This window comes from Pinus tabuliformis, chromosome 2_1, assembly GCF_031772625.1.
Source record: "Pinus tabuliformis cultivar Carrire ecotype Pingquan chromosome 2_1, CPIR1, whole genome shotgun sequence".
NCBI lineage: Eukaryota > Viridiplantae > Streptophyta > Pinopsida > Pinales > Pinaceae > Pinus > Pinus tabuliformis.
Genome location: NC_142299.1, coordinates 549,760,382 through 549,776,131, shown reverse-complemented (window position 1 = coordinate 549,776,131; position 15,750 = coordinate 549,760,382).

Genomic DNA, 15,750 nt, shown 5'->3' with positions numbered 1-15,750 from the left:
TCATTTTCCATTTTTTTAAAAATTTATATTACTGAAAATTTATAAAAAAGTATGATTAGCCATAGAGTATTTACATTTTCAAAATTTCTAATTTATAACTAAACTCTTATACCGATATGAGTAATACGCCAAAATTCAAAATTTTATGAAATTTTAGAGATATATTAATTCATCTAGGAAGGAAGGTCAATATGTGATGAGAACCTCCTAAGCTAAGGAAGAGACCGGGAAGCTCTTGTCCGCTCGAATTACTCAAGGAGGAATGTTACATGGTGGTTGTTGTTGATAGAAAACTCCAATTCTTCCACTTGCTTGCTAGACATTGACACTTCATCTTTAGTTCTCCATATAGTGGTTCAATGTTTAATTAACAGGTCCATAACTATGGTCACAATGGCTACTACTTGATTAAACCATATGTGATGGGAGATGTGCCCCATTAAGTGTCTAAACTCCTCAATTTGAGGATACATATTTACTTCTCTCCTAAAGATATAATCGTTCTAGTGGTCCAGAAAGAGAAAATCTTTTGGAAGAGATCCAATGTATGAACTCAAGCATATACATGCCCACTCTTCCCAACATCTAAAAATCAACTAGCATTGTGCATGGTCTTAGTGAGACAAATCTTACCCAGATTGAGACAATGCAATCTTTACATCTTGAGAAAAAAGAAGGTACTAATTTAACTAATCTGGAGAAGGAGAATTGGGCCTTTGCAAGTTTGATCTCTAAAGCATTCTTTACCCCAACATAAGTAACTGCCCCCAAACCCCCCCCCGAACAAAAAAAAAAAAAAAAAACTATTATCAACCAAGTTGTTAAAGGACCCTAAATTATATCCCGTCGCTACATAAAGAATATTAGAATATTAGGGTCTCCGAAAGAAAATTATAGAACCAAATGCATGAAATATTCCTAGAAAAAATAAGAGAGTGAAGATGCGAAATACATACCCAATACTTGTAAGATAGAACACTAATCCAACCACAATTTGAGTTCACCAAAAAGTGATTTCCATGTCACGTTAGGCTTGGCACTCCCTCATTCCTGTTGGATCATATGAAGCCTAACGATGGCCATGAGAAAACTCAAAAAACAAACTTCCCCTGCCATGAAAACCCTTACAAATTCTTCAAATTTTAATTTTAACCAATTTCCCTTCACAACTTAAATGCAAATCAAAGCAATATAGGAAGCTACCAAAAAAAAAGAAAAACCTTCCAAATTTCCCTTACCCCTCTAACCTTTTAGTGAATTACCAAATTTATGCTCCAAACTTGTAGGCCACCACCCTTCCATAGAATATTCAGGAATGTTGTGCATTTTTGGTAGATTTCTTATATGATGGCTAAAGACACCACTACAAATTATCCAACGTCATTTCTACAATGTGAATTGCATCACCCTGAATACTTTCACACATGATTTTCCTATCAACGTTGAACCAATGAACATCCAACATAACGCAATTAATTATCATAATCCAATCATTGTTGGAAAAGTATTGAGGTAGCACTGAGATCATATTATGTTGGCCTCTTCTAGGATCCCACTCTTCGATTCAACTTAGGAAGAGTCTGCACCCATCTCGGATTTGTACATTGCACACTTTTGTAGCAGTGATCCCAAATATAGGGGCATCTCAATTCTACTTATTCACATTGTTTCATAAAGAGTCTTGCAATATCTTAGTTCCCTTTACTCCAAAAAAATATTTAATTCTCAATCATAAACTATGTTAAGCACTTAAAGATTTGAGTTCCATTAATTTTTAATGTCCCATGGGATTATGAGTTGCCTACTTTAAGCCAAGAATCAACCATGTTATTATTTTGTCTCAAAATATGATGGAAATCATAAGTATTAAGCTCTTTTAAGAGGCTTTAGATGGGTACCTTTAAAGCCAAATCCTTTGGAATAATCACGTTAATTAAATTGTAAATCATAAGCTAATCTCCAATAATCGAGGGACTAGAGATATTTATTTCTTGAGAAAACATTTGATCAACAATAGACCCTGAAGAAGGAATATGCTTCTACATAATTGTTTGTTAAATGTAAAAATATATTAGTTCTATTTTTTCATCATGGTAGATAATTACCCTCACCACTCCATCCCACCCCATTTCTTATTCCAAAACAAATTAAGTAGATTTTTTTTTCTTATTTTAAAGACTAACACATATTCAAAAGTAAATATTTGTTGTTAATATTACAATTAAAATTGATGATATTTTCTTATTTGTAATTTTCACTTAAAATATATAAATATAAATTTGTTTTAAACTTCATGTATATCAGCTCATGGGCTTAGAATAAATAATGATTGGGTGTAATTTTAAGTCACTCGATGATGTGAAGGTCACAAGTTTTAAGTCATGTTAAAGGGTGGCCAATCCAATCTCCACCTTAAATTCCATTGGGTCAAAGTTTCTCAAACCAAAAATTAAGATTGTAATCATCTCTCAAAGACACAAATAACTTAACAAACAAAAAAAGTCATATATATTTATTTTATTATAAAACTATTTCTTTTCTATTCTATTATATTATTTTATTTTATTATAAAACTATTTCTATTATATTATATTATAATTTTTTTTTTCCAATTTTATTCTAATTTTGAAAAACAAATATTTTTTAAAATTTAATGTTTTTTTTCAATTATATTAGTACTTACCAGGATTAAGATATAAAATTATAAATAAATAATTTAAAACTTCCAGAGTATTTTTTATTAATGTATTTTATTTTCAAATTTTATAATTATAATTATTATAAATTTTCAAATCATTATAATAAAGATAATTTAGATTTTTATTACTATTTAATTTAATTTTAGTTTTTTTTCCATAAAATATAAAACTATATTACAATATAGTAAAGAAAAAGAGAAAAATAAAATTATAAAATTGAATAGTTTTCCAGTTTAAAAAGATAATAAGATAGATTTACACATCATTTTGAAATAATCAATTTCGAAATCTAGGCTTATAAATTTACAGGTGAAAGTAGTATCTACAAATTGCGTCAGCTATCGTCCTAAAAGATTATCATATTCAGATTTTTTACCTTTAATTAGTTACGTGCAATTAAAAAATATACTGCCTCTTCTTAGGGTTTAAAAAATATTTCGAAATAATTCTGAGCATGCTGCCTCTTCTTACGCATATTAATTAGAAAAAGAAATATAATAAAAAAAATACTAGGGAGAAGAACCAAAATTCCAGGTTTTCTTAAATTTATCATTTTCGATTTGGGTAACGGGAATAATTTGAAGTAATCCCTCACCCTCATTAAAGGTCTCATTAACATAATATCTACTATTGGCATAAATGCTGGACTCCTAAAGGAGAGAGCAGTTTTACCCAATTGCTTATCGATCCCGCATTCCTGGTGTTCTTCATTTTCGGGTGACCTAACTTGGAAATTCGTTGTACCGTAGTTAGCACATGCCTTTCGTCAAAACACATGGCTAATTAATTGGAAATTCATTGTCTGATTGTTAGCATATACCTTTCGTCAAAACACATGGCTAGTTATTGAGGCTAGCTATTGAGCATGTGCTTGCTAGCTCTGGTGCTAAACGTGGTTGGTTGGTTGTTCTCTACGGCAATGGTTGGAGATATGTTCTGACAAAATGACTGCTTTCCCGTCTTAAATCAATCAATCATGTCCTCTAAGCCTATAGAGAATTAAAATCAGTTGTGTAGTATATTAATATCATAAATTTTCAATTGATGTGGCTGATTTCTTTTAACTTTAATTTGCAATAACAATTTTAGTCTTATATCAAAATATTATTAAAAATTCACTTTTGTCTTGTTTTTTTTTTTTATTTGTAATATTGCGCATGAGGTGCTTGAGATAGGATACGTGAGGAAAACATCATTACAGCTTACTAGGCATTGAGGCAGAGATATGTAGAAGTGAAACACCCCTCACTTCACACTCTAGGATTAATCATCACACACATTAGATCAATCTCATAGTTTAATGAATCACAAATCTTATGAGATAGTTGAATTATTTTTCTCCATACATGATTTAATGTGAGATTCACACCAGCGATTATAGAGATTTTATTGGGCGATGGTTAACTGTGCTTGGTCACTTGACGTCTTAGTTTGGTCAGACCCTCTTATGTGCATTGGTCATTTTTGCAGGTGGGATGCTTGCATCATGAATAGTGCCAACACCCCGCACACAAGTAGAAAAGGCAAGCACTTGATTTCAATGTCATGCTTGGTTTTACAGCTAAACATGATTCATATGTTCTCTTCCGAGTGCACTACGGTGCAAGTAATTTGTGTTATTTTCAATCTATGTGTTGTCTCTTAGTTTTCTTTGTGTCACCACTCGACCGCCATGTCCAAAAATGAGGACTGTATGGTTGTTTCCTTTTCTGTTTTTTGGGCCTTTGCAAAGGATTTGATCCTCTATCTCCCTTTCCCATTTCTTGTTGTCTATAATCCTACTAGGTTCATATGTTAGTGCTAGCTTGGTGATATGTACCCCCTCCCTCCCATGGTCCTTCACCCTCCTTCTTGTTCCACATCACTTAGATCCCCCCTCTCATGCCTCACACCCCCATCACCCATATATTGTTGTAGACAACTCCGTGCATCTTTCTCTTCTATCTATCAAGTAATAAATTTTATGGTGTTAGTCAACATGTCTTGTTAATGCACTCAAGTCTCTTTTGGGACCACCTCTTATCAATATCAAGAGGAATCTCTTGAGCATAGGAATGAGTGTAAAGCTTAGAGGCTAGATAAAGAGGACATATACCATAACTGGTGCAAGAGGATATTTCTCACGTAGAAAGGAAAACTCCTAATGAACATCATTATCATTGTCTAACAAATTTGATGATTTTGATTGAAGTGTATGACAAGGTCTTAATCTCATCTATACACTATTTGATGAAGGCTCCAGTCACTACTAACAAGGTATCAAGTAGTACTGTAGGGGATATCATGAAAATAGAAGGATTGTTTAAGATGGGATTACGTGGAACTATAGCCTAGCTGCTTTGCTAGGCTGCAAGCCATAGCAAGGAGCTAAGGCAAATATACATTTGATTGTATAATTATGTTGTAGCATGATGAGATCATGGGCAACATGGGCAACATGAAGTATGATGATGCATGGGTAGCATGAGCAGCATGAAGTATGATGATGCATGGGAAACATGAGCAACATGAAGTATGATGATGCATGGGAAGCATGATCAGCATGAAGTATGATGATGCATGGGCAACATGGGCAGCATGAAGCATGATGAGATCATGAGGAGCATGGGCAGCATGAAGCATGAGGATGAATAAGATCATGGACATGGGCAGCATGCAGTGGTGCAGCAAGTGGACCAGATGCAGCACTATGACAGGTGAAGATGTCACTGATCTCATCATTATATGAAATGATATATGCTAGATCTAGATAAGTCAAAGTATTGACTTCTAATGTAAATGTACTATCTCTCTCTCTCTCTTTCTCTGATGAACTTTGAAGATAAAAAAGATTTGATCAAAGGGTTTCCCCACACATTGTGGGTTTTCTCCCTTATTAGTGCCACATCTTGTGTCCTCTTGCCTTGGCTTGTCTTCTGTTATTTATATTTATGTTCTATCTATAGTTTACTTTATGCTGATGTGATTGCTAATATGGAAAAGAAATTAAGTAAATTGCTCTAGCATAGAACATACTTAAAATTAACATATGAACCCTATGAATAATTCACTAGAAGGTCCGGAAGAAGAATATAAACTTAAGGAATACTTAATCCACACCAATAAGATTCTATAGGTTGAAAAAAAGCATAACAAGCTAGGTGTAGTTGAAAAAACAATGCTATAATTTTTCTTAGTCTGGGTTAAGGCATATTTCAAAGGCATACCATCCAACTAGTTGGTGTAATTTCGTAATCTATTTGGATAATGGTGTGCCAAAATATCAAATTTGAATGGGGACCCAAAGCCAAATATCCTAACCAAAGATAGTATACAAGAGAGCCTTTCACAAACGAAACTTCTAACAGTTGAGAAAGGGAAAAAGGGAAGGAAAATTTGAAGGAAGTGTTGAAGAAATAAGGGGAATTCTTGTTAAAATCTAGCCATATGAGTTAGCTCATAGAGTACTTTCCTAAAATTCCCTATCTTACCCAATGAAAAATGTCTCATGGAATATTATGGGTTTAAATATTCAAAGTAATCTTTGCTATCTAAAATCGAAAATAAACAAGCAAATACCAGAAATTATTTTGTTGCAGGAGACCAAAGTATGAGGTGATAAGGTGGGAGGAATAATGAAAAAAAATGTTGGAAAGGAAGTGCAACAATGTCCATGTATGACCAGGGAACTACATGAGGCCTTTCAGTATTTTGGAACCCTAATCAAGTTAATTTTTAGCATTGGACAAGAATGTCCCATAACTTGAAAAGTCCATTTAGATGCATAGGATTAGATTTCTGGACCAGCTTGATGATGATCTATGATCCCCTGATCCCAAACCAGAAAGAAAACAATTTGAGAGATATAAGAATGACTTTTAAGTCCATCCTAGATGACTGCTAGATTGTGTGGGGAGACTTCAACATGATCCAAAACTTACAGGTGAAATGAGAAGTGGCAGGAAAACTAGACCCCATTTTAGTCTCGTTCGATGACACCATCCAAGATCTAAAGTTGATGAAAATAGAAAACTGCAATTGTGTGCATATTAGGAAAAACCCAAGAGGAGGCTGACAATAAATAGCTAGTATACTAGATTGTTTCCTAATCTCATAGGAAGTCCTCCTTCAGAATGTCTTTATGAAAGAAACGATCCTCCCAAGCCTGTTATATGACCACTGAACCATTCAAATAGAGATCAATATGAAGAAAATGCCCGATAACATGCTTTTCCAATTTGAATAATTTGGCTTCGACACCCCGGGTTTGTAGAAAAATTGGAGTAGTGGTGGAAGTAGATTGTGATCCCAACAAGAACCATAATGCAATTTTTCCAATGAAATTTGAATGAAATGGAGCTCAAAATTATAACTCTGGAAAAATAAGAGTTTGGAGACATCCTCGTGGAGGAAAAGAAATTAGAGGACAAAATGGAAGCCATACAAAGCCATATCATCAAAGAGGTATCATTAAATGTACTAGCATAAGAAGAAGGTTGGTTTATCGAAGAACATCAAAAGAAAAAGGAGATGCTATGGAGGTAAAAATCCCACATCCAATTGCAAAAGGAAGGGGAATAAAATACTAGATTCTTCCTACAATCCATGATTCAACATAGACAACATAATAGGATATTCTCAGTAACTTTCAACCCTAGATTGAGGGTGGTGAATCATCAGGACATGGAAGAGGAGTTAATTTACCACTTTTCCAACCTTATATCTAAAGGGGATCAGGATTAGACGGAAGCTATTGATCATGTGAAAACACATATTCCAAGAGTGATACTAGAAGAACAAAATGTAACATTTATGAGAGAGATATCATATGAGGAAGTGGAGATGGTGGTTAAAGAAATGCCAAATAACAAATCTCTAGGGCTAGTTGAATGCACCCCACATTTTTTCAAATCTTGTTGGGACTTCCTCGAGGAAGTGATACTCACCATGGTGTAGAAATCTATAAGAAGGAAGAAAATGTGGTCAAGGTTAAATGTGACATTCTTCACCATGATTGCTAAAGCAAATGCGACAATTGATCCCAACAAGTTTAGGTTGATTGTGGTATGCAATCTAATCTACAATATTATATCATCAGTCATAGTCAGAAGGATGAAATTGATGTTGCATCACATCATCAATCTAGAATGATCTAGTTTTTATAGGAGGTTTCCAAATATTATATGGGATCATTTTTCCACACGAGATCATTCATTCCCTAAAAATTTACAAGAAACGTGGAATGTTGGTAAAACTTGATCCATCAAAAACCTATGCCTGCTTGAGCTAGACCTTCCTTATGCAAATTTTGGCAGCCTTTAACTTTTCTGAAGACTGGATCCATTCGATTAACTCGTTGATCTCTAAACACAAATTCCCCATTCTACTTAATGGATCTCCCTCATGTCCTTTTCGCCCTTCCAGAGGCTTATTTCAAGGTGACCCAATATCCCCTTGTTCACCATAACAGTGGAAGGTTTGGGTTGTTGGATCCATGAAACAACTCAATATAGTCAAATAAAAGATTTGAAAGTCCCAGACATAGAACTCTCAATTACCAATAGTTTTTGGATGATAACCTGCTTTTTTGGCAACTGTCAGTCCACAAAAACTGAGACCTAAGAAATTTTTTGTAAAAGTTCCAAGAAGGGTTAAGTATGTTGCTCAATAAAGAGAAACTTTGTACGTATTTTTTTATCACTCCAAATCCTATTCAGTAAAATATGGCTCAAATGATGGGATTTGTCGTCAACACACTTCTAACAAAAATGTAGAGGTCCCTTTAGTATCCAATCCCTTAAGGATTTCATGCTAGAAGGAAGTGTGCAGGATACTTCTAAAGAGATTATCCAACTGAAATTTTTGGGCATTGAATATGGCAGGTCACGCTGCTCTATTAACAGTAGTTACGTCATTAATGCCCACTTCTTCTAGGAAATAAATGATGGGACCTCAACATACTTCTGGGACAACTAATGGAAAAATATTCCCAAACTAGAGAGTAATGTTGACATTTCCTTAATCAAAGCTTCGTTGAGGGCTTGTAATGCAAAATATTTGTATATTATATTAAATACACCACACCCTAGGATGATTGGAGAAGATGGAAGACAAGAGAAGGATATTAGATATATATCCAATTACATACATTGTGTTTTACTTTTCCATTTCTTAGTATTTTAAATTATAATTTATGATTGTAATACCAATAATACAATAGCTCATATGATTTTTCTTCATATTATGATTTTCAATATCAACTATTATTTACTTTGTGGTTTGTTCTCCCACTGTAATTTTTCTATTAACATTGATGAAGAATTATTTATTTTAGGTTTTATTATCTATATATTTCATAAGTGCTTCAACCCTCTATTTATGGGAAAATCTAACTCCAAATTAATAAGTTTAGAGGCTATTGTATATTGTCTGTAGTTATCTTTCACTAGGTTAATTTATTTTCAATTCAATGATTTAGTATGGTGTTTCTTGTTGTTGGTCCTCATGTACAACCTTTGTCTCATTTTTTCTTTGTATCTTCCTAAGAGAGAACTTAGGTGTATTTCTCATGTATTTCTCCCTCTGTGGAATTTACCCCTAATTAAAAATTGGGCTATATGTTAATTTCCTCTATATAGTTGGTAAGCCTAAAGGATTTGTTTCCTTTCTTGGCAATGTTATCATTTTAGCATTAATAAAATTGTCTCAAAAACCATAAAATCCCCCTCTCACTATTGAAATCACCTCAAACTTGACAATAATCTTAACCTATGTTTTTATTTTTTATTTTTGCATTTAATATGTTTGATATGAATCAAATTCTCAGTAAGTGTAGCTTAACTAGGTAATATAATGCTTGTCATTATGGTCATATGACCTTTCCTTATAGAGAGTATTACGATATTTTGATCCCTTAATATTTGACTTCATGCATAATTAAGCTTTTCATAAAATGTATGATGAAAGGTCTATAACACAAGATTAACTTGTCAATTTTCTGTAATTTCATTTTTCCTTTAATCATTATACTCCTTATATATCATGTTCAATTAGAAGATGAATAAACTAAATGTATATCATATTTAATTAGCATCATTTGTATTAAACTCGTGCATCCTTGCATCCCAAGGGTTTTAATGATATACCTTACTATACGAGAATAGGGTAATCACTATTTATACCCATACAAATGTTTTGTAACATGATTGCCCCGCATGTTGTTCATTGGTTCAAATCTATATCATTGGTCATAATAATCCCCTCCATAGCTACTAAATGCACTAACCTTACTTTCTAGACTCTTTTGAAAGTAATAAGTGAACCCACTAGTTAGTGCTTACATATTTTCATAGATAAACCACAATCTTCTATTTAAACCAATCCTAACAAACAAAGCATATAATCCTTTTAAAATACAACCAATATTTGACTTATTTAGCTAAAAAGGACTCCCTTAGAAATACCATAAGAGAAGGCATGTTCCTCCCAACCAACGAGTTGCACTCCAAGCATCTTCCCAAGCTCAAACTTCTTTTTTCATCCTTACTTGTATCAACAAGTATAAAAATATCTCCATTTAGTGGTATATATTATTTTCTTCTCAATAAATTTTTCCTAATAGAATACTACTTTTAAGGTCTGCCTCCTTTTGACTTTACCAGTTTCTTCTTTTTATTTCTTTTCCAAAATAGGAAAAAACATTTCATTTATCCTTCATAAGAATGTCTTTCTCTCTAGTTCTTCTTATTCTTATTGTCTTACCCAACTTAAAATTTCTCCCTAGCTAAGGTTATATTTCCACTCAACATAACATCTCTCTCTAGTTAAATTTTTTCCCAGTGGAAATGTTTCTATTGGGTTTTTTCAATAATTTTGTAAGATTCAAACTATGACCTTTGTTAGTTTCCACTTTTCCATATAGCATTTGGACTTAACCATTTTAACGGTTTCTTGGTTAGCAAGGAGTCTAAAATACTCACATGTCATTTATTTTATCAATTCTAAGAGAAAGAAAGTATTCATTTACTATAAACTTTGTTTAGATAAATAAATACGCTTAAGTCTTGGCCCCACATCCAACATTTCCATAATATTTAGAAGTAAATATAAATAATAATGTTTTTAAAAGAAATTGCAATAAAAATATCACAAGATGGTTAATTTTAAAGATCGATCACTGCAAATAATAATATAACCTTCAACATTTAACCTTGTAAGACTAAAATGTATTGTATTCAGCAACATTTGTGCAAGATGGGTATGCTCTACCACCATGGGGAAAATTGGAAGACACCAAGAATTTCATAGGTGCAATGAAGAATGGAAATGACTTTTGTAAATGTCCTAAATTTAAATAAGATCCCCTTTGAACATAGATATCATGCGAGAAGTGGTAAAAAATTAATGTTGCAAGGTTAAAGTATTTATGCTTTGTATCTATGTAACATTCAAGCCATAATCTTAAAATATATGTTTCTATAACTTGTAGAGAAATGGATCCTATGTGGTCGATATATGTTGCATCCAACCTTTTGGTTACTGACACAAATATGCATATGCAACACTCGAAAATTGTTAAAAAAAAGTTCCATACATATAATTTTCTTCCATACATAACTAGTAACAAAATGAAATGATTAGTTGTCTAGAAATGAAATAATTATGTAAATCGTTTAATCATGAAACAACTATGTAAATCAAATCAGTAAACTAGTAGAAGGAATGAGTAAGAACGAAAACATTTTGGAAAAACACACAATCCAGCATACCCTTTCCACTTGTAAAAATATCCATATAATAAAAAAAAGAGTAAAAAACATAACATTATGGTCAGAAATAAATCTCAACCACCCAATCTTGTATATGACTATGAATATTCCTTCATTCTCTGATCTCACCATCCCCTTAACAAAAAGTTAAAACTATTGAAGGAATATTCTAAAATATACCACACCTATTAATGTAATGTAGTTATATAGCGTTGTATTTTAATTAAAATAAATCACCTCTATAATTGTTTATGTGTATATGAGTGGTTGTGAAGTCAGTAATCATAGATATTCGATACTATATTCATTGCATAAAAATCGATATGGTGAGTTTTTCTATTCAACAAGTCAGTGTGCATAGCAATGTTCATGTAACAATTTATTTGTTAATAACTCATGGCCCCATCCTTACACTATGAAGGCAAAGCTAGTGTACATCAATCATTTTTAATAACATGCCACTACTTGCTAGTAAATGTCAAGTCCCCATGCATATAATAGTAGAATTTGGTGATTATGCAAAAATTTATCTCATGGTGGTGTCACTTTCAAAGGTTAAAAATGATCTTACAAATGTACTCTGTTTTCTATTATAAGTTGGATATATATATATCATGCGATAAGATTTTATATATAAATGTTGTGATATAAGAGCTTATCAAATATTTTTAACTTGTTAGTTTGATAGAAATTTTGACTTTTTTGGGTTTGATTAGATGGTTTTAATTTTTTTTAAATTATAACTTATTATAATTTTAATAATTTTAATTATATTTATGGATTGAATATATAAGATTTAAAATTTAAATTATTATTTTTTGTTGTTTTTATTAGATAACTTAATTTTTAAATATATAAATATTTTAAAATATATTTAAAGTATGGTGGATATAACCTAAGTTAAACAATTGACTTCATTTATATATTTTTTTCTTTAAATATGTAATCTACTTACTCTATTATTTAAATTTTCCTTATTCTATTATTTAACTAAGTTACCTTGCCTATTACTTATTCAACTTATAATTTATAATTATTACGCTAAGAAGAATATCTATTTCAGAATAGGGCTTGCATATTTTTTATTTTTTATTAAATGGATAAATAATATTGGATCTTAACAAAATATTCCTCTTCGTATGAGCACATTAATGATTGTTATTTCTCTAACACCTATCATCTTGCACGTTACAATAAAACTTAATACTCTTATTATTCCCTACCACCTGCGGCATGGGACTATAGTAATCGGTTTTAGATTTTAACATTAGTTAGTGTTCATTTTAGGATAAAGTTTTTTATCTGTCTTTATAAAATATGGTTGCTCGATGAATCACAATGTACAATGATTTGATAGACCAATCAAATATTTTGATGATCTTATTTGCCTCTTCCCGAGGCAAGTAGGCTAGATAGGCTATCTTATTCATATAATTGTTGGAGTTCATAAGTTTTTGGAAGTTGTATTTTAAAAACCAAAACTAATGCTAGCATTAGTTAATAAACATTAAACGTTATTTCAAACATTTGGTATTTGGTTCGTAAAAGATTGTCCATCATCAATACACATGACACACTTGTCTTTCATCAATACACATGACACACCACATGGATGTGTGCATGCACTTGTGTGGTGGTGTCTACTTAATTGGTGTGGTGGCGACCACTTTCTACATGTCCGTCGGTCGAAGACTCTATATTGTATGCATGTTGCAGCTTGCAATCTAGATGCCATGCTCGCATTAAAAACATTAACAAGATAACAACATTGACAAGATTTGAAGGACAATTTACTGGAATAACAGGTCAACTTAAGGGAGGAACCAAACAACTTGTTGCGGGAAGAACCAAAAAATCGGCCATGAGCATGTGAACCTGTAGATAGTTCTTTAAGCATGGGAGATGCAGTTCTTTAAGTGTCATAGAGGCATGATAGAATTTAGGTTCTTTCTCTTCCAACCCTGCAAAATTGTTATATCCATTCCTAAATCCCCAAGCGAGGAGGGCAGTTGCTGCAGGCATAACTATGCCTTCAACTGATATGCAAGTTATGAAGGCCCAAATCCTGAATGAAAAGTGCTTATTGGTAAACCATATAAAATCATGTAAACGATAAAAAAAACCATTTAAAATTTGTACATGCTCATGTAGTTGCCAATGTACATGAGTCATAGTCCCAAAGGCCCCTTTTCCATTCTTCATGATGGCATGATATTTCTTCATGATTCTTACAAGAGAATGGGGACACAAATGTGTTGCAATTACAAGCTGGTTTACTATGCAATTGGCAAGGAAATGGAAGTGGATTTCTTGCTCTTTATATACCTAGCGAGACTAATAAAGCGTGGTTTGAATGAGTGAGATGGGCTCTAAATGGCATGAAAAAAGCATGTATCTATTCCCGAGATTCCCCTTCCTTCGATAATAGGATGATGAAAACATGTATCTGTTCCCTAGAGTCCTATCAGTGCCAATAACCACCAATAGATAACCAGTAGTTCCAGCTGATAGCTCATACCACCACCTTATACCAACATTTCAGATAGCACATTCATCCTAGTGCTACCATCCATTTTTGCACATTTTGTATTACAACTCTCTTCTTGGATGCATACATACCCCTTCGGATTAAGGGGGGAATCTTGGACACCTAATCTGCCAAGGGTTAAGGTGTGGGAGTTGAATGGTCAAAGGGAGTCTAAGAGACATTGCAATATGAATCCAATAGTCTCACCAATGTATTATAAATGTACATATTGTGAATAATAAATCATATCACGTTTATCCTATTCGGCTATCTTCTCCATGTGTGTCTATTAGTTCCCCTTTGCATATTCTCATATTCATTTTTGTTGTGTTCTCACGATGTAGTGTTCTTGGATGCACTAAGGATAGGTTTTCAACACATTTAATTAAACTTAGGGCCAACTCTTGGTGCCTTAGGCTTCTTGTCTAGCTTACAAGAACCTCTCCCACTTCCAAAGCTTGAATATTCCCAAGTCTTTAATGATTAACTAATGCAGAATTAAGAAAATCTTGAAAATATAGGTGTATGCTTGTATTTGTTTTAAGCTGATTATTTGCTTTAAAATCTGTTGTTTGTGCTGATATGCGAATGTGCTTAAACTGATATATAAATACATATAATAGTGAATAATGCAGTAGTAAAAACAAGCACGTAAAAGAGAAAAGTAATATGGAGTTCACCCTAATATCTTGGGCTACGTCTCCTTGAGCTCTAATCAACTCGATTAGGCTCTTTGGGATTATGGCTAAATTCTTTTACAAGTCCGTGACTCAACTCCATATGGCTTACAAATGAACCAATGGGATCAGAATACCATCTTACCCCCGGCTGTCCTTTAGCTGCAAACAAATCTAGGCTTCTCTGGACTAATTCCTTCAATCAATGCTCTAAACTTCTTGAGCTTCCAGGTTCTCTGACTCCCTCAGAATTGTTTACTGTCTCTGGACTCCTTCTTCTGTCTTCAACTCAAACAACACCAACAATAGCTAGATCATTCGATCTCTTTGTTGTCTGATACTTCATTGAAGTATTCATGCACTACCTCCAACCTCTGGTGGCTTTGATTTGTTAAGTGCTCTAGCACACCAAGCCTCTCAATGGGTTCCTCAATGCTCCAACTCTGCCCACACATTCACTGAGAATTACGGGCCTCCATGAGCTTCTCGGAACTTCTCCTGAGCATCATGTTACCTCCACAAATGAGATTTCACCACTCTTTGTGTTATTAGTGCTTCACTCAACCTCTAAGCGAATGAACCAATTGTGCTATCGGTGTTTCCTCTCGGCCTTTACGGATGCCTCCTTTTTCTTCTCGTTCTCCTTGTTCTGTCGCAGTGCTATCCCCTTTTCTTAGCTCTCTGTCTGTGGCTTCAAAGCCCAAGCTACGCTGCCTCTTCGTTTTAGATTCCTCTTCCAGGCATTATATAGTCATTGATTAATGCCAAAAGGGGAGGTGGCCACCATTTCTGTAATGTAAGAGTGCCTCGGGCATCTTGAAATCCTTCAGAATCCCAAACGTAGTTGCCTTTTGTTTTATACATGAAAATGTATTTTAAATGGAGAAAATCCAACAAAAATCAATGTGTCGGACTTGAAAAGTCCTTAAATCCACCTTATTCTCCTATCGGGTCCGCTTGCAAGTCACCATCACATTTGAAATGGCCCGTCCCTTTGTATTTTAGAAATACATTAAAAATGGTGAAATTAACGTAAGAAATGACTTTGGGTAGATTTGTAATTATATACATTTCCATTCTAGAACCCTTTCTGGTTTGGT